At 41.8% G+C, this 20,762-nt stretch overlaps 1 protein-coding gene across 8 annotated transcripts in view; it reads right to left on the bottom strand.

Annotated features, from left to right (window-relative positions):
* The window catches only part of AGTPBP1 (ATP/GTP binding carboxypeptidase 1), a 195,495-nt gene extending 185,962 nt beyond the window's left edge, over nt 1–9,533 (bottom strand). For 7 of the 8 annotated variants that reach the window (XM_023544716.2, XM_023544714.2, XM_064291168.1 and 4 more), the window contains exon 1: nt 9,401–9,533. The gene's annotated coding sequence lies outside the window, so the exon portion shown is untranslated. The remainder of the gene's footprint in view (nt 1–9,400) is intronic. The other variant, XM_064291166.1, reaches the window with a different exon arrangement.
* Nucleotides 9,534–20,762: the final 11,229 nt, after the last annotated feature.

Raw genomic sequence — 20,762 nt, 5'->3', positions numbered from 1 at the left:
CCAAAGTGAAGTCCTGACTGTTTTACTTTCAAAACAGACCCAGAATATCACTTCACCACAGCTACTACCACCACCCTGGCTCAAGCCACCATCCCCACTAGTCTCCCTTCTCTTACCCCCACCCTCCCACACACACAGTCTAACCTCAACGCAACAGCCTGAGTGATCACCTTAAAATCTTAGGTAGGTCTTGTCACCACTTTGCTCAAAGTTTTGCAATGTTCCACATTTCAATGGCACAAAAAGCCCTGTAGGAAATGTCTCCAGGTCTTACCTCTCTAACCTTATCTCCTACAACACTCCATACCCACTCTGCTCCAGACATACTGAGTGGGCCTACTTGTTTTTCTCCAACATACCAGGTTCATTCAAACTATTCCCTCTGCCTGGAATGCTCTTCTACCAGATATCCAAAGAAGTAACTCTCTCATTTCTTTTGCTCGAATATCTTTTCAGTAAAGCTTATCCCAACCATCCTAGTTAGTATCACAAACCATCTTCCAACCCTAGCACGCCCACTGCCCCCTGCCCAGAACTACCTTGTCTTTTTCCAGGTCGCTTATGGCCTTCTAATATAGGATGGTATGGGTCGCAGAAACCCAAGGTTCTTATATTCACTTCAGAAGTCACACGGCTTAATTGCTAACATCTCAGTGGTCACTATTTGAGTCTTTTGAATCACCTTGTAAACTAGATAATTTAACTATGTATATTATCTATTATCTATCTGTCTCCACTAGAACAAAAGTTCCACAAAGGCAAAGATCTTGGTTTTGCTCAGGAAATATCTCCCAAGTGCCTAGAACAATGTCAGCACAATGGAGGTGCTAAATAAATTTTTGAACGAACACACAAATGCTTCGAAGTTTTCTTTTGAGAAAGTGTTACTACACAAGTGAGCAAGAAATTCTTCACTTTTCAAAACCCCATAACATGGTGGATATGGTAAACTGGCGTCCAACATCTACCCCAACTTCACTCTAGCGTGCCTTCCAGTACTACAGGAGCTGGAAACCTTCAAAAAAACAAGATGTGATTTAAATCAAGCAATCTCATCATTTACGAGAAATTTAAAAAACACTAAAAGTATGGCAAAGGTCACCTGATTCTGAAGGCAAGCACAGATAATAAATGTGTTCAGTTTCTCTAAAGCAGAGTGAACAGAGGTCCCAGAGTCTAGACCAAGGTCTCTCAAACTGGGTTCCACAAGATGTTTCTAGAATTGTTTGGGAAGTCACACTTGAATTAATTTAAAACACAAAAACAAAAAACTTTTTAACTTTGCACGCCAAGCAACTGTATGCTTTAAATAGGTGAATTGTGTGGTATGTGAATTATATCTTGACAAACCTATTTAAAAAAAAAAAAAAACTTATTAGGGAAAACCAAATCAAAACCACAATGAGATATACTACTTCATACCCACTAGGATGGCTATTAGGAGAAAAAATAAATAAGAAGCGGTGATGAGGATTTGAAGAGACTGGAACCCTTGTACATTGCTGATGAGAATGTAAAATGGTGCACTGCTGTAAAATAATTTGGCAGTTCCACAAAAGTTAAACAGAAAATTACCATATAACCCTAGCCATTCCAATACTACTTATATACCCAAAAGCCAAGAACTCAAACAGATACTTGTACACCAATGTTCACTGCTGCATTATTCACAATAGTCAAATGGTGGACACAACCCAAGTATCTATCAACAGGTGAATGGTGCAACAAAATACAGCACATCCATACAATGGAATATTACTCAGCCATAAAGAAAAATGAAATTTTGATACATGCTATGACACAGATAAACCTTGAAGACATTATGCTGAGTGAAATAAGTCAGACACAAAAGGGCAAATATTGTATGGTCCCACTTAAATGAAGTATCTAGAACAGACAAATGCACAAAGACAACGTTTATTAATGGTTACCAAGGGCTGGGGGGAGGGAAGAATGAGATAATGACTTTCTGTCTGAGGTGATAAAACTTGAAAATGAAGAGTGTTGACTACACAACATGGTGAATGTCAATAACATCACTGAATTGTACACTTAAAAATTGTTAACATGGAAATTTTTGTTATGTATTTTTTACCACAACAACAACAAAAAAAAACTTAGTCTTTGTGGGAACTTTCTTAGTTCAAATCTTCCTAAATTAGGGTTAAGTGATTATGCCCTTTGTACCTCAGTATCAGCTTCTGTTATGATAGAACACACTGTCCTTTTACACAAAAGCAAAACTACCTACCCATCTGGGTAAGAAAGGAGTCCCTGGGTGATGCAATGGGTAAGAGCTCAGATACTAACCAAAAGGTTGAGGGCTGAAACCTACCCAGAGACAACTCTGAAAAAAGGTCTGGCAATCTGCTTCTGAAAGGTCACAGCCTTGAAAAATCTATGAACCACAGCCCTACTCTGCAATACATGGGGTCACCATGAGTCGAAATCAACTCGATGACAACTAACAACCTTCCAGTGGCTGGTTTAATAGAAATCGCTGGATTCTCATATCTGCTTCTGTATTCAGTCTATTGCAATATGTTGTTTGGGCTGAAGTATATGGAGAAAATCCAGCCTCACACAGTTAATGGCTGGAAAAGAGAGGGTCATCTTAATAACCTTTTCAGATAATTGTGGGTATTTTTCTTTGATGCTATATCAAAACTGGACAAGTGGTAGTTTCTTAAAAACTGGTTGCAATGCAGAATCTGAAACCACATCAATTGACTTATCATACTCTATTATATGAAAACCCACTGGTCTGAACTTCGAATGGGTCTTTTTCCTGTGCCTGAATTTATAACATCATACCTTGATCATCTGGAAAATACCGGTTCAATAAATTACCCATTTCTTCCAAACGTTTACACATTTCATTATGCAATATCAAAAAACACACTTGTTAATATCACTGCCCATTCCATCAGACACGTAAGTACTAGGAAGCTTTAAGTATTAGGTTATATGATGGTAGATACCCATTTTCCAGAATCCAAAATTTTTCTTGAAAGCTCAAATTTTATCCTTGGCAACAAATATGACTATCAGTTGTTTCCTTAAAGTGAGCGACTCACTTTGTTAATGTCTGAGAAACTACCAAAATACACAAGTCTGAATAATCATAGTCTGTCAGCTACCTTTTCAAGCAAAAATGGTGTTTCATGAAAAACAAGGCTAAGGCTAGTTCAAGCTCTCAATTAAAACAGTTACAAAAGCACTTCTGAGACAACCATCAAGCACTGTAATTCAGTATGCAGCATAAATGCTTCATGTATACTATCCATTTCATTCCTGGTAGTCAGGTGTCCTAGAGTTGACCCCAACTCATGTCAACCCCATGTGTGTCCGAGCAGAACTGTGCTCCACAGGGTTTCAACAGCTGGTTTTTCAGAAGTAGATCATCAGGCCTTTTTTCCAAGGTGCCTCTGGGCAGACATCAACCTCCAACCTTCCGTCTGGTCAGCAGCCGAGCATGGTAACCGCACCATCCAGGGACCACAGGATATTAAAAGGTGGCATACTTAAGGGCTAAGATTTAACAAAATTTAAAATGTTCACTGTCTCAAGGACATCCTTAGTGAAACTAGCTTTACTTTTATTTAATTTTTAAATTGCTGGTACTTCAACTGGACTAAACCAAAAGCTAAGAAGTCTCCTGAATACAACCAAACACTTCAAGGGACAGAGCAGCAGGGGCAGGGATCTGGGGACCATGGTTTCAGGGACATATAGGTCAACTGGCATAACAAAGTTTATCAAGAAAACATTTGCATCCCATTTTGGTGAGCCGCATCTGGGGTCTTAAAAGCTAGCAAGCAGCCATTTAAAATACATCAATTGGTCCCAACTCACCAGGAGCGAAAGAGAATTGAAGACACAAGGAAAATAAGAGCCCAAGAGACAGAAACAGCCACATAAACCAGAGACTCCAGCAGCCTGAGACCAGAACTACACGGTGCCCGGCTACCACCAATGACTGCCCTGATAGGGAACGCAACAGAGTCCCTGACAGAGGAGGAGAAAAGTAGGGTACAGAACTCAAATTCTAGTAAAAAGACCAGACTTAATGGTCTGACTGAGACTGGAGGGACCCTGGAAGACGTGGCGCCCGGACTGTCTGGTAGCCCAGAACTAAAGCCATTTCCGAAACCAACTCTTCAGACAAAGATTAGACTGGACTATAAGACATAAAATGGTATTTGTGAAGACAGTGCTTCTTAGCTTAAGTAGATACATGAGACTAAATGGGCAGCCCCTGTCTGGAGGTGAGATGAGAAGGCAAAAGGGGACAGGAGCTGATTAAATGGACGTGGAAAATCTGGTGTGGAAAGGAAGAGTGTGCTGTCACATTATAGGGAGAGCAACTAGGGTCACATAACAATGTATGTATAAATTTCTGTGTGAGAAACTAACTTGAACTGTAAACTTTCACTTAAAACACAATAAAATAAATAAATTGCTGGTGCTTGGTGATGAAACATACTACAGTTCAGTTTGGTTCCACTACCTTATATTTGTTCTAAGATGACAGTAATTTTACATACCATTGTTTTGCGCCATTAGTGTAAATATTAATACAGTGAGAAAACACTAAATATCTTAGTATTATTATGAAAATAGTTTCGACCTCGTGGGCCACCTATTTGTGACTTCTGGTTTAAGTCATAAATAGGATTCCTACCAAACTTTTGGAAACCCTGGTGGTGTAGTGGTCAAGACCTACGGCTGCTAACCGAAAGGTCAGCAATTCAAATCCACCAGGCGCTCCTTGGAAACGCTATGGGGCAGTTCTACTCTGTCCTATAGGGCCACTATGAGTCGGAATAAACTCTCGACGGCAATGAGTTGTGTTGGGATTATCAAACTTTTATCTGGAAGGAAAGTGGTAATAATATTTAATGTCTATTGTGTTTCTGTATCAGACATTTGGGCCCTGGTTAAGGCCTTATTAGAAAAAATTATTTTAAGTACCGTAAAAGTTATTCATGGAAAGTTAAAAGGTTTCTTAGAGCTTCAGTGAGGTGCTAACCCAAGAGGACTACAGTGTTAGTAATCTAAAATGCCATCTTCTAAAAATAAAAATCAAATTTGGTAATACATTTCTCCATAAATGTAATTTGGGGGAATTTTACATATTAAAAAGTAATTAATGAAAGCACAGTATGAAAAGCTCAACTAACATCCAACTCACAAGCGCCACTCAGGGGCTGTCATTAGACAAGATTTACAAAGATGTAAAACAATGTCACTCTTCTCACTAGGTTATTTTTTTGCTTTGAAAAAGTTATTTTTCATTAGAAATATGTGGTTTACAACAGACAGTTCCTGACAGAGGAGGAGAAAAGTGGGATGCAGAACTCAAATTCTAGTAAAAAGAGCAGACTTAATGGTCTGAGACTAGAGGGACCCTGGAAGACATGGCCCCCGGACTGTCTGTTAGCCTAGAACCGAAACCATTTCCGAAGTCAACTCTTCAGACAAAGGTTAGACTGGACTAGAAAACAGAAAATGATACTCACGAGGAGTGTGCTTCCTAGCTCAAGTAGATACATGAGACTAAATGGGCAGCTCCTGTCCGGAGGCAAGATGACAAGGCCAAAAGGGACAAGAGCTGGCTGAATGGACATGGGAAATCTGGAGTAGAAAGGAGGAGTGTGCTAACATATTATACCGATAGCAGCTAGGGTCACATAACAATGTGTGTATAAATTTTTGTATGAGAAATTAACTTGAACTATAAACTTTCACTTAAAGCACAACAAAAAAAGAAAAAAATATGTTGTTTATATTAACGTGTAATGGGTTTGTAATCGCTATTTTTACATGAGCAGAAGTTTTTATATTCATTTTCATTCCTAACAGTAAATATAGATGGATATAATCCACAAAAAAAAAAAATTTTTTTTTTTTTTAATCCACAAAAGCTCTTTGGGGTCCTCAATAATTTTTTAAGAGTACGAAAGGGTCCTGAGACCAAAAAGTTTGAGAACATCTGATTTAAAGGTTAGAATATTAATGTCAGATCCTTGCAAAACATGGAGGACATAAAATCATTAATTAAAAACTTTCCTAGGAAAATTCCATCAAAGCTAAAGAGGAACACAACATCAAATCAAAACTAATCTCACTTTCGATAATATCAATAAACAAGAAAAACAAAATGATGCTTAGATAGGAGTGATTTTTTATATCCTGAAAACACCATACAACATCCTAATCAGATAAACACATACTTGGCCATTAATATTTTAATAGGTAGTATTTTTGATGGCAGCACATGACAGTTAAGTAAACACAGAATCACAAACTCAATGAACAGGTGATTAAAATAGCAGCCACCACCAATGTAAGGGAGACACTCCAAGGTTCTGTCAAAGAACAGACAGGGACACTTTCATAGCTCTCTCTAGCAGCACCCCTAGGGCACCCAGCTCAGGGTCTAGCTGTTCTATTTAAAACTGACTTACATGTTTCCAAAGCAAGACAGTGAGACTAAGTTCTCATGCAGTCCCAAGGGAGCCTGGGTTATAGCAGAACTAATCCGCAGGAATAACCACCCATCAGTCCAAAGTCCTTTTTCAGGTTGCTAGATCCCCTGGAAGCCTGAGGAAAAGTAGTGGTAGTAATAACATTCACTGAGCATTTACTGTGCGGCAGGCACTGTAGACTGGGCATCTCACATGCACTAACTCATTGTATACTCACAGATCTGGAGCCCTGGTGGAACAGCGATTAAGAGCTCGGCTGCTAACCAAAAGGTCAGCAGTTTGAATCTACCAGCAGCTCCTTGGAAACCCTATGGTGCAGTTCTACTCTGTCCTATAGGGTCGTTCTGAGTCAGAATCGACGCCATGGCAACGGGTTTGGCTTTTTGGTTTTTATAATCAAAGATAATCTCAGGGGTATGCACCATTATTATCCACATTTTTAGAGATGAGAAAACTGAAGCACAAAGAAGATACATTACTTGCCTAAGCAAAGCCAGGTTAAAAACCAGCAAATCTGGCTGAGGCCCAGCCCCTTCACCACTATAGTACATGTGCCCAGTAACCAACAGTAACATAGGAAGCTTACAATTCAGTGCCCACCCTAGACAATCTGTTATTTACACCGTGACCCCACTGCCTAAGGGAAGCTCCCAACCTGCACAGGGCCCTCTGACTGGATTATCCATTCCTATTCACTCATGGTTCAACTTTTAAGTGCTGGAGCCTTCAAGCAAGAAGAGTAAATTTTGGAAGGTGAATACTGTGGAGGAAGTTTAACAAATAACTAAAAACTAAACTAAAATGTAGAATGTAATAAGTCATTACAGAAACTCACAAATTCTCAGACCTCTTTTCCCTCTGCTAAACCTGTTGCCATTGAGTCAATTCCAGTTCATGCTAACCCCACATGTTACAGAGAACATCTGCTCCACAGGGTTCAGACCACCGGCTTTTCCACTGGCAGTGCTTTAACCACTGTGCCACCTGGGCTCCTTTTTCTTAGCTAAAATCTTTAGGAAAGCGGATCACCAAGTCTTTCATTGGTGGTGCTGCTCAGTGGGTTTGAACTGCCAACCTTTAGGTTAGTGCTTGAGTGCAAACTATTTGCACCACACAGGGGCCTTCCCTCTGCTAGTGAAGGTAAAACCATTATTAAAAAGCAATCTAATTAGGCTTTTCTAAGCAGAATAATGCCTCAGTTCCAGTCAACTGAAAAAGTTTTATAAAATTGCTTCTACATAAGTTTAATTTACATTAATATACTTAAATGTTTTGTGATGTTTGCTAATTAAAAGAGCAGTTTTCAGCCTGCTCTTTCAGAGTTCAGAGTGAGACTGCAGTTCTAAATATGTGGCGATGGATCAATTTGAGGTGGGAGTTTTGAGCTTATTAAAAATGCACCTATAATTTCCCTGAAGAAACTCACCAGAAGTGGGATGGGAAACTGAACAAGGACCCTTGAGTTAAGGAGTGGATAAGGCATCCCTAATTCGCTCACAGTAATTCTACATAAATGATTATAGCTCTTTAAGGGTTTGGTTTGGTTTTGCTAAACAGCTGGCACATGTTTTAAAATAAGTACCATTTAAAACGCCTTAAATAAATTACCTCTTTTTTGGCCTACTGAACTGAAAACATTCCACAACGCAATCACAAAAATAACTTTTCCTTCTCAGGAAAAAGAAATGGGCAATTTGTGAGAAGAATTCAAAGGTTAACAAAGAAAGTGATCACTCAGTTTACATAAAGATTAAAACATGGACATAAAAAAGAATTGAAAAGAGTAATCAAGAAGACTGTGTTAATAAGTCCTTTCTAAATACAAATCGTCATGTATTATAAGTGAACTCTGCTACAATTTTGAATACCTGAAGGGAAGGGGGCAAAAAAAAAAAAAAAACCAGAATGAATACTGCCAAAGAGATTTCCACAAGTGACCTTCAGGCACTTGAGCAAGCTGGGTTAAGAGGACAACTGAGCTTTAAATAACCAATATTCACATCGATTACACTATGGTGTATTCAAACTCCATCCTATAACGGGGAAATATCCAGGAAAGGAAACGTACCAATTTAAAACTATGCTGGCACAAGGAGGGGAAACGAGAGTAAAGCCAAGCAAGCTTCTGCGTTTGCTTTACAATACAGGAGTCCTTTAATACTTGCAATGAAGAAGCCGCAACTCGGGAAGGAAGCAGTAGCGAAAACTCTGCACTGTCATCTAGGGTGATCTGATTCAGGTTCAAAGCAAACACACAAGACGACAAGTTGTCAACAGAGAAGGCAGTTCAGCACAAACGATGCGGTGAAACGAAGCAAACACAACCATCCCCGATTTCATATCGACTCCCACCTTGCTCTCTGTCTGGTAGCCCAGGATTTCCAAAGCACAGGGGCCCCGGGTTTGTGCGACTGGCTTACAAAAGGGGTGGGTGCTGGGGGTGGGGAGCCAGGCCGCGCGCTCGCCCCCGGCCCCGCCGCCCCTGGGCTCCGCGCTGCATCGCCCGGGCCTTAGCGAGGACGCAGGGCACAGAGGAGCCGCCTCAGCTCACAGACCGCCCTGGGGACCCTCCGCGTAGACCCGGGGCTGACTGTCCCTGGGTGGGGGCAGAGGGAGGCGTTCTCCAGACGCCAGCCAAAGCCCCAGCCCTTCAGGAGTCTCCCGCAAATCCGGTCCATCCCAGCCCTGTAAGAGACATGCATTACACAGCCTGTCAGGTGGGGAGCGGAGGGGTCCCCGGGAGCAGGCTGCGGCGAGCACTGGGTGGCCCGGCCCCCGGCCTCTCCCGCCCCCAGGACGCCGCCAGCCGCTCCCGCGGCCCAGGGAGAGCCGAGGGGCGGCCTGGCTGGCGGGAAAGCCGCGGCCGAGGGGCGCCCTCCCGATGCGCGGACGGCGGTGGGGGCTCTCACCAGCTCTGGATGAGGCGCTGGCAGCGACTGGGCAGAGCCGCCACACCAGCTCGGCGGCGCCTCCGGCTCCTCTCTGGACGCACAGCAGATGCCTCGCCGCCAGCCGCCCGGTGTTTTCATACAAACCCCAGTGGGAGGAGTGGCGGAGGCGGCGGCGGCGGCGGAACCTGCCCGCATCCCGGGCAACGTCAGCGCGGCGCCCCGCCCACCGCACGCGGGCTCGCGCGCCAGGAGGCAGGGAGGGCGGGCCGCACGCGCGCGCGCGGGCACGCGGGGCTCGAAGACTAGCCGCGGCGCGCGCCGCCGCCCCCTCCCACCCCTCCCAGCCCCACCTCCTGCAGCTGCCGGCGACAGCGCTGTCAGCTCGCAACGAACCGAACCCGCCGCTTATGGCCAAGTCACCGTCCTGTACGTACCGAACAAGGGTCCCCGCCTCTTCCCCAAATTGAGCCGGCGTCCACCCCCACCACCATCAATCACCACACCCTGTTAAGAGGCTTTTAGCCACACTGGACTAGCGGTTCTTAACTCTGCCCACGCGGTGCCAGGGGTCGCATCAGACCCTGCGGAGCGCTGTAAAGCTTACGCCTTCCCTGACCTCAAGGAGAAACTGGGAAGGAAACACAGGGGTCTGGGAAGGGACATGGAATTACCGCAGTGGGCTCCTAGAAACAAACGAAATTGCATTTTGTGGCCAAATCTCAGTAAGCTAGATGCTGCAGAGAAGGAAAGAGCATGCTGACTTATTTTTTGCTTTTTTTTGTCACGTGCCTACATATAGTCGAGAAAATGGTAATACTAAATAGCCTCTGAAGGCAAAAACGGAGTGTTTTATCTGAGCCAAAGAAATGTGTCCGATTAAATACAGATATATTCTTTTGTTGTGACTGAACTCAAATTCACTGTAATATATGTTTAATACATCTTGACATTATTTACTTTTTTAGAGCGTGGGTCATGTTCGCTGCTGTTTATGGTAGCTGGTAAAGAATGTAAAATTATTAAAGCCAGATAGGGAAATAAATTGATAATACTAATATATCCTGTTGTGACTGAAGTCAAGTGCACTGTTATATAGTCTTAATAAATCCTGATGTTATTTACCTTTTCTTAAGAGCATAGATCATGTTCGCTGCTGTTTATGGTAAGTGGTATGGAATGTAACATTAGAGCAAGGTAGGGAAATAAATTGAGAGCTGTGAGGTTTTCCTTTCGTTTTCTTTACTATGTTCAAACAAAATTAAGCAGGTGTAGAGGTGGTGAGGTCAAAAGGAATCCCGTTGCACCTATACCTCGTACCATATACAGAAACTAATACCAAATGGATCAAAGACCTAAATGTAAAACCAAAAACTACAAAGATCATGGAAGAAAAAATAGGATCAACACTAGAGGCCCTAATATACAGCATTAACAGGATACAAACCATAACTAACAACACACAAACCTCCAGAAGATAAGCTATATAACTAAAAAAAAAAACTAGGTTCTTCTAAAAATTAAACACTTAGGCTCATCCAAAGACTTCATTAAAAGAGTATATAAAAAAAAAATTTTTTTTTTTTTACAGACTGGGAAAAAAATTTTGGCTATGACAAAGTCAACAAAGGTCTGATCTCCAGAATCTACAGGAAAATCCAACACCTGTACAAAAAAAGACAAATAATCCAATTAAAAAATGGGCAAAGGAAATGTACAGACCCTTCATCAAAGAAGACATTCGAGTAGCTAACAGACACGTGAGGAAATGCTCAAGATCACTAACTATTAAGCCAAAAAAAAAAAAAAACCCGCTGCCATTGAGTTGATTCTGACTCATTGCAACCCTATAGGACACAGTACAACTCCCCTAGAGGGTTTCCAAGGAGCACGTGGTGGATTCAAACTGCCAACCTTTTGGTTAGCAGCCATAGCTCTTAACCGCTACGCCACCAGGGTTTCCCACTAACCATCAGAGAAATGCAAATCAAAACCACCAATGATGAATCTGCGGAACATCTCTCAACATGGGTGAATCTGGAGGGCATTATGCTCAGTGAAATGTTAATCACAAAAGGACAAATATTGCATGAGACCACTACTATAAAAACTCATGAAAAAGTTTACACGCAAAAAGAAACAATCTTTCATGGTTACAAGAGAGTGGAGGGGTTGGGGATGGAATGTCACTAAATAAACAATAGATAAGTGGTAACTTTGGTGAAGGGTAAGACAGTACACAATCCTGGGGAAGCCAGCACACCTTGTCCAAGGCAAGATCATGGAAGATCCATAGATACATCCAAACTCTCTGAGGGACCGAATTACTAGACTAAGGGCTGTGGGGACCATGGTCTTGGGGAACATCTAGCTCCATTGGCATAACATAGTTTATAAAGAAAATGTTCTACATTCTACTTTGGTGAGTAGCGTCTGAGGTCTTAAAAACTTGTGAGCGGCCATCCAAGATACTCCACTGGTCTCACCCTGTCTGAAGCAAGGGAGAATGAAGAAAACCAAAAACATAAGGGAAAGATTAGTCCAAAGAACTAGTGAACCACAACTACTGCAGCCTCCACCAGACTGAGTCCGGCACAACTAGATGGTGCCAGGCTACCATTACTGACTGCTTTGACAGAATCACAATAGAGGGGTGCCAGACAGAGCTGGAGAATAATGTAAAACAAAATTCTAACTCACAAAAAAAAGAGCAGACTTACTAGCCTGACAGAGACTGGAGAAACCCCTAGAGTTTCGCCCCCGGTCACCCTTTTAGCTCAGTAATGAAGGCACCCCTGAGGTTCACCCTTCAGCCAAAGATTAGACAGGCCCATAAAACAAAGCAAGGCTAAATGGGCACACCAGCACAGGGGCAAGGACAAGAAGGCAGGAGGGGGCAGGAAAGCTGGTAATGGGGAACCCAAGGTCAAGAGGAGAGTGTTGACATGTCACAAAACAATATGTGTACTAACTGTTTAATGAGAAGCTAGCTTGTTCTGTAAACCTTCCTCTAAAGTACGATAATAAAAATTTTTTTTTAAATTTATAAGAAGCGAAAGAGACTTTAGAGGCTACGATAAAAATAGGATAAGGGTGAAATTTGAAAGACACTCTGGAAACGCCTGGCTTACTCCTCTCCGGTGATACAATAAATAGAACCAACCCACCTATAAAAACTTTGCTCAGTGTGTTAATAGCTTTCTCGGACAGACGACTTTCTTATCCCAGACAAATTTCCAGTCTTATGATTTAACTGATAATCTGTATTGCAGCTCTAAATAACTCCAGCCTGCCTGAAATGTCTTCCATACTCCCTGGCTGAATAAAGTGACTTTGCTTCCCCAAAGAAGGTATATAAAAAGTGTGTAGATAGTGAAGCCAAGTAATTCATAATATTATGACTTTGTGTTAAGTTTTAGCAGTAAGTTTTGTAACTATCTTGACAATCAGTTTGTATTTGTTATTTAAGAAGTCTGAAATATTTAAGAACTTCTGACATATCAGCCTTGTGATTTCGAGATACTAAATTGACACTGGATTTCTGATTTTAATTTGAAAGTTATAAAATAAATGAATATGTTTGTAAATAGTGCTTGGATGTGTCAAAGAACATAATTTACTATATGTGTAAGTTTTATTAGACTTACAAGAATTGTTTGAGATGTGGGGAGATTTTACATGCTAGGTTTGTTAGTAAGCCCCATGAGGTATGTGTTTTAGAAGCTTGTATGTATTAACTTTGTAAAGGTAGTTGAAATTTTTTAGGAAATCAATTACATGTGTAAAGGTGGCCAATTGTTTGAGGAAATTTTATCTTTCTTAAGTGTATAGGTTAATGGAACACTAATCACACAACAGGGGAAAGCAATTGTTCTCATTTTTATACAAAAATCACTGTATTTGTAAATAAAATAGATTTACAGATCAAGCTTAAAAACGTAACAAAAGTAAATTTTTAAAAGTTCAACTTTAATAAATTGAATATTAATTAATAAAAAAAAACTAATTAATGAAAGCCACTATAATTACTTTGTTTTGCTCACAAATCTCTCACAACTAAATGCTTAATTGATAGGAGGGAGGAAGAAGTAGGGAGAGTGATAGGCATTTAATAAAAACCAGGACCGACAAGATTTAAGCAAATAAGTTACTTTTAAGGTGTGATATGAGGCTGAAAATTGGCCAACAGTATTTGCAGCAAAAAAAGAAAAACAATCTTTAGATACCATAACACCATACTCTGGAAATCACAACAGACACAGTAAGAAAAAAAAAAAAAAAAAACAACTAACCAGTTGCCATGGAGTCGATTCCGACTCATAGCGACCCTAGGACAGAGTAGAACTGCCCCACAGTTTCCAAGAAGCACCTGGTGGATTCAAACTGCCGACCTTTTGGTTAGCAGCCATAACGCTTAACCACAACACCACCAGGGTTTCCAACAGGCACAGTGGGATTGCTACATTATATATACATTTTCTTCTCTACACCCCATAATCCAGCCAAAGCCAACTCTATGAGCTTGGTTAAGACAAAAGAATTTAATTTGTCTTAATTCCTTAAGAGCTCCTAAAGATTTAGGGCACTTCCAAAGGCAATTTTGCTCTATGTATTGACTTTAGAAGCTAATAAGCAAGTAAGATGTGACTCAGCCCGAGTCACCACCTGACCTGAGCCTCCATATTGAGTTTTGCCCACAGAAGGGAGGTAGGTCCAGCTGAGCCCAGTTGCAGAACACTAAAAGGCTGTTATGGATTGAATTGTGGCCCTCAAAAATGTGTTTCAACTTGTCTAGGCCACGATTCCCAGTATTGTGTGGTTGTCTACCATTTTGTGATCTGATATGATTATCCTATGTACTGTATATCCTAACCTCTATGTTGTTAATGAGGATTAGAGGCAGTTATGTTAATAAGGGAGAACTCAATCTACAAGATTAGGTTGTATCTTGGGTCCATCTCTTTGGAGATATAAAAGAGAGAATCCAGTAGAGAGGAGAGGAACCTCTTACCACCAAGAAAGAAGAGCCAGGGGCAAAGAGTATCCTCTGAGAAGCTCCTAGACCAAGGAAAGACTGATGTCAAGGACCTCCCTTCAGAGCCACCAGATAGAAAAGGCCTTCCCCGGGAGCTGGCACCCTAAATTCAGACTTCTAGCCTCCTAAACTGTGACAGAATAAATTTCTCTTTGTTAAAGTCAAAAAAAAAAAAAACCTAATCCTGTTGCTGGGAACTCCAGGTTCTGTTTGGCATGACTCTGCCCAGGCCAAAAAGACAAGGACTGAGTTGCAGAGAATGAAAAGCATCTTTATTGGTTGGCCAAGCAAGGAGACTGCAGAAGTTGGTAAAAAATCTTCAATTTCTTCATCTTTGGCCTTAGTCGTTGGTGCATATATTTGAATAATAGTCATATTAACTGGTCTTCCTTGTAGGGATATGGATATTATCCTATCAGTGACAGTGTTGTACTTCTGGATAGATCTTGAAATGTTGTTTTTGACTATGAATGTAACGCCATTCCTCCTGAAGTTGTCATTCCTGACAGAGTAGACCATATGATTGTCAGATTCAAAATGGCCAATCCCAGTCCATTTCAGCTCACTAATGGCTGGGATATGGTTGTTTATGAATTCCATTTCATTTTTGATGATTTCCAATTTTCCTAGATTCATGCTTCCTGCATTCCACGTTCCAATTATTAATGAATGTTTACAGCTATTTCTTCTCATTTTGAGTCAAGCCGCAACAGCAAATGAAGGTCCCGAAAGCTGGACTCCTTCTACATCATTAAGGTTGACTCTGCTTTGAAGAGGTAGCTCTTCCCCAGTCATCTTTTCAGTGTCATCCAAAGTGAGGGGCTCATCTTCTGGCACTGTATCAGACAATGTTTCACTGCTATTCTTAAGGTTTTCACTGGCTAATTCTTTTCAGAAGTAGACCACCAGGTCCTTCTTCCTGGTCTGTCTAAGTCTGGAAGCTCAGCTGAAACCTGTCCACCATGGGTGACCCTGCTGGTATTTGAATACTGGTGGCATAGCTTGTAGCATCACAGTAACACGCAAACCCCCACGGTACAATGAACTGACAGATGCGTTGGGAAAAAAGAAGGATAGATAGTTAGAACGTGGCTTTGGTGATAGAAATGATCCCAAAGATTGCGTAATAGTATTTTCCAAGACCGGTGATTTCTTCATTGCAAATACTTTTTCACCAACATAAACGCCAACTGTACACATGAACCTTGCCAGATGAAATACACAGGGATCAAATTGACCATATCTGTAGAAAGAGACGATGGAAAAGCTCAATATCATCAGTTAGAACAAGGCCAGGGATCAAGCATAACAGACCATCAATTGCTCATATGCAGTTTAAGTTGAAATTGAAGAAAATTAGAACAAGTCCACAAGACCCGAAGTATAACCTTGAGTATATTCCATCTGAATTTCGAGACCATCTCAGGAATAGATTTGATACATTGAACACTAATGACTGAAGACCAGATGAGTTCTGGAATGATATCAAGGACATCACGCATGAAGAAAGCAAGAGGTCATTTAAAAGACAGGAAAGAAAGAAAAGACCAAAATGGATGTCAGAAGAGACTCCTAAACTTGCTCTTGAAAGTCGAGGAGCTAAAGTGAAAGGAAAAAATGATGAAGTAAAATTGTTAAACAGAAGACTTCAAAAGGCAGCTCAAGAAGACAAAATATTAGAATGAAATGTGCAATCACCTGGAGATAGAAAACCAAAAGGGAAGAACAAGCTTGGCATTTCTCAAGCTGAAAGAACTAAAGAAAAAATTCAAGCCTCAAGCTGTAATAGTGAAGGATTCTACGGGGAAAATATTAAATGACACAGGAAGCATCAAAAGAAGATGGAAAGAATACAAAGTCACTATATCAAAAAGAATTGGTCGATGTTCAACCATTTCAGGAGGTAGCATATGATCAGGAACCAGTGCTACCTGAAAGATGTTTACCTGTGTTTTATTGACTATCCAAAGACATCTGACTGTGTGAATCATAACAAATTATGGATAACATTGTGAAGAATGGGAATTCCAGAATACTTAATTGTGCTCTTGAGGAATCTGTACATAGATCAAGAGACATTTGTTCGAACAGAACATGGAGATACTGAGTGATTTAAAGTCAGGAAAGGTGTGTATCCTTTTACCATATCTATTAGATCTGTATGCTGGGCAAATAATCTGAGAAGGAGGACTACATGAAGAAGAATGGGGCAACCTTGCTTGCTGAAAGTGAAGAGGACTTGAAGCACTTACTGATGAAGATCAAAGACCACAGCCTTCAGTATAGATTACACCTTAACATAAAAAAAAAAAAATCCTCACAACTGGACCAAGAAGCAACATCATGATAAACGGAGAAAAGATTGAAGTTGTCAAGGATTTTCTTTTACTTGGATTCACAATCAACACCCATGGAAGCAGCAGAGGCTGGCTTATATAGGCAAGATCAGTTACAAAATACAAAGTGACACACACAGGTGCAGAGTATTCCAGAATGAGTAAGCATTTTCCAGGGCATGGGTTCAATTCCCCACACAAGAGGAAGTTAGATATTTTTGGTCATTAGCACGTTACCTCTCCAACCAGGGGCAGAGAATTTACCATGCATGAGGCAGTTAATGAGCTAAAGGTTATCTGGAGTGCCAAGATGGAGGGCAGGACCAGTTTCAGCTGGTTCTGGCTCTTTTCAAAGAAGTTCTGAGGAAAAAAACAACTTCAGGAAATGGGCTGGGCATGGGGCTATCCTGAAAAAGGAGACAACAATTTTAAGAAAAAGGCTCTAGTTCTGTATTATTCCCTCCTTTTCCTTTGACATTAGTAGTTTTTAGTTAGTGTCAAGATGGAGAAAAGAGATGGGACGATGGCTCTTCAAACTGCTTCCTGCTGAGACAGGGCAATGAGCTGGTGTAGGGTAATGGCTACTCAGCTATATGCACCCCCTCCTGATGGAGTCAGCTTTTCTCTTCCCTGAAGCAAGCTGGGGATAAAAGGGCTAAGGTACAAGGCTGGGAGTGGCTTGACTGGGCCGGTGGCCAAGGCCGAGGAATACCTTATCAACTGGAAGAGAAACATCTGGGCCTGGATGTGTAGCCCTTGGAAGCACTGGTCACCCAAGGACTCGGGGTGGGGAGGAAACGATAAGCCTCGGCCCCTGCTGAAACTGTATATAAGCTTGTACCCCTTGCTAGGTGGTAGGTGAGCACTACTTGGGTCCAGCCACCACCCTAGACCATCCTGTACATAAGCTCCCCTAATAAACCAGATGTCTCGATCACTGGTTCTGGAGTCTTTCTTTGGTCTCTTGGCAACGTGGCCAACATTGGGTCTGGACATATTACTCAACAGCTGGGATGGGGCAGCTCTTAAAGTTTATGGTTCTCCTTCTCAGAACTGTTGGATACCTTCCATCCTAAGATTATAAAGTGAGGGTGGTGGTGTGGTTTCATAGCCTGGCTGTTACATCAGGACCATATTGAGCTTGTTAGAGCTTAGTCTTTTTTTTTTTTTTTTTTAATTAACTTTTATTGAGCTTCAAGTGAACGTTTACAAATCAAGTCAGTCTGTCACATATAAGTTTATATACATCTTACTCCTTACTCCCACTTGCTCTCCCCCTAATGAGTCAGCCCTTCCAGTCTCTCCTTTCGTGACAATTTTGCCAGCTTCCAACTCTCTCTATCCTCCCATCCCCCCCCCAGACAAGAGATGCCAACACAGTCTCAAGTGTCCACCTGATATAATTAGCTCACTCTTCATCAGCATCTCTCTCCTACCCTCTGTCCAGTCCCTTTCATGTCTGATGAGTTGTCTTCGGGGATGGTTCCTGTCCTGAGCCAACAGAAGGTTTGGGGACCATGACGGCTGGGATTCCTCTAGTCACAGTCAGACCATTAAGTATGGTCTTTTTATGAGAATTTGGGGTCTGCATCCCACTGATCTCCTGCTCCCTCAGGGGTTCTCTATTGTAGATCTTAGTCTTTTAGGAAGGAATTTGGCTAGGAGGTTTAGGAGGCAGGATCTTAGCATGCAGACAAACAGTACAGTTAGTCCTACTGCAAGAAAGAGGAAAACAAGACCAAAAAGGTTTTTGAGCCATCTAAACATTGGATTGGAAACCCTGGTGGCATAGTGGTTAAGAACTATGGCTGCTAACCAGAAGTTCAGCAGTTTGAATCTACCAGATGCTCTTTGGAAACCCCACGGGGCAGGGGTTGCTATGAGTCAGAATCAACTGGACAGCAATGGGTTTAGTTTGGTTTGGTTTTAAACACTGGATTGCCCAAGCATGGGGTTTGAGAGTTGGGTTTGGGGTTAGGAATATCTGGATAGGAAATGGTCTGGTTCATCTAATTAAGCTATGGCTCACTTACTGTGTTGTTACACACAGATTATAACCCCCCATCTATTGGGAGCCTAAAACTGGCTGCACATAGGTGGTCTGGGTTTAGAATTTGTCTTTGAATCTGTTTTCCAGGGCCCATTTAAAAACTGTTGGATAAACCAGGAATTACTTGGGGGTTCAGTCATCTAATCAGTACAGTTGCCAAATTTCCAATCTATTCTCATAGTGGGAGCAATTTCATTTTGTCTTTTTAGTGTCATTTACTCAGGGGTGTTGGGTTAGGCTAAAACAAGGTACTCAGGGTCCAGGGTGCCACAGCCTAATGCGTAAAGTTTGCTTAAAGCTTGCTGTAAAATTGATGATGGCATTAGGAGGTAAGCTATAGTTTGTACACTGGAACTGCCAGTAGGTCAGAATTTTCAGGGGTTGACTTTGGCCTTGGGTGGCAAATTCAACGTTTAGTCATGTTGGCTGCACCTGCTACTGATCAGGCAGATTTGTCAGAAGCATTTTTCTTCCAAGACCAAGTGAGAGGCAGAGTTAGAAGAACGAAGGTGAGGTACCACAGCTGCATATTTGCATGAACCAGGGTCTAGCTTAAGAGGCCTAAAACCCCAGTGCCGTCGAGTCGATTCCAACTCATACCTACTATTTTAAAACCGGTGAAATATGAACGGGAAGGCAAAAATCACAGTTAACAGAATGCAAACGTTGAAGATTAAACTCATACTCTATGGGCTGAAAACTCAATCTCTTAAACAGATCATTCAGGTCTTGTAATGACTCCCACTTCCAGTTGTCCTGAAGAGTTGTCTTTGTAGGGTCAGGGTCTAGGGCAGGTATCGCTACTTAACACCAGCTGGCAGCAGTGGTTCCAAATGGGAATGACACAACTGAAACTCAGAACAAATATTGTGAGGAGGGCAAGAGCAAAGCTTACGCCTAAGGCCTCAGCAGCATTACTGACACACTAAGGATACTGAAGGAACGTGTACTTAAGGCCCTCTACGGGGGCATAAGTCCAGTTTTCCTGGTTTGGGGAAGTTTGTCCTTTGATGTCTAGTTGTAGACTCTTTTTGATTCCGGTATGATGAATCGAGGAGCTCAATTCACTGACCTTGACTATAGTAGGGTGGTGAGGAGAACCTCAAAGGGTCCAGTCTACTTTTCCTGTAGACTTCCAGGTTTTGATGAGGACACAGTCACTGGGCTGGATGGAATTCAGGAGGACCTCAGGCATTGGTCCATGGTCTCAAAGATGAGCGTATCTGTGGAGAGAGCACAACACACCCAACAGAGGCTGCAAGTATTCTTCTAAGAACTGGGTACCTTTTTCATGTAGGGAGCTGTCTCCCAAACCTGGGGGTGTGCCATATGTTCCTGGGGTTTCCACCTCATGATTCTTTAGCAAAGGACAGCCATACATCTGCTCAAAGGAACTGATTTTTAATTTGGACTAGGGGCAGCCTGGGACTGAAACAGAGCCATGGGGAGGACCTTAGTCCAAACTCACTTAGTTTTCTGGCAAAGTTTTGCCATGTGCCTCTTGAGCTGCTGGTTAGCTCTTTTGACCTTTCCACTGATTGGGGTCTCCACGCTGAGTGCAGATTCCAATTGATGTCTAAGGTGGTCACCACATCTTCAGTATTTTTTTGCAGTAAAATGACACCATTGTCTCTTCCAATGGATCAGACAACACAAACCTTGGGATGATTTCTTCTAGGAGTCTTTTGACTACGTCAGTGGCCTCCTTGGTTCGGCATGGAAGAGCTTCAATCCAGTGGGTGAAAGTATCTACAAATACAAGTAAATACTTATCATTTCTACACATTCTTAGCATCTCGGTGAAATCTGCCTGCCAGTCTTCTCCAGGTTGCATCCCTTTCAGCTGGGCCACAGAGGGTGCAGCAACACTGTTTTGGGGATTATTTTTCACACAGGTGATACATTGTTGTACTTGATTTCAATGGCCTTGTAAATCTCCTGTCTCTGTCAAATGTCTCTTTA

Source organism: Loxodonta africana, chromosome 9 (genome assembly GCF_030014295.1).
Source record: "Loxodonta africana isolate mLoxAfr1 chromosome 9, mLoxAfr1.hap2, whole genome shotgun sequence".
NCBI classification, from domain to species: domain Eukaryota; kingdom Metazoa; phylum Chordata; class Mammalia; order Proboscidea; family Elephantidae; genus Loxodonta; species Loxodonta africana.
This window is presented reverse-complemented; position numbering and strand designations above follow the sequence as displayed.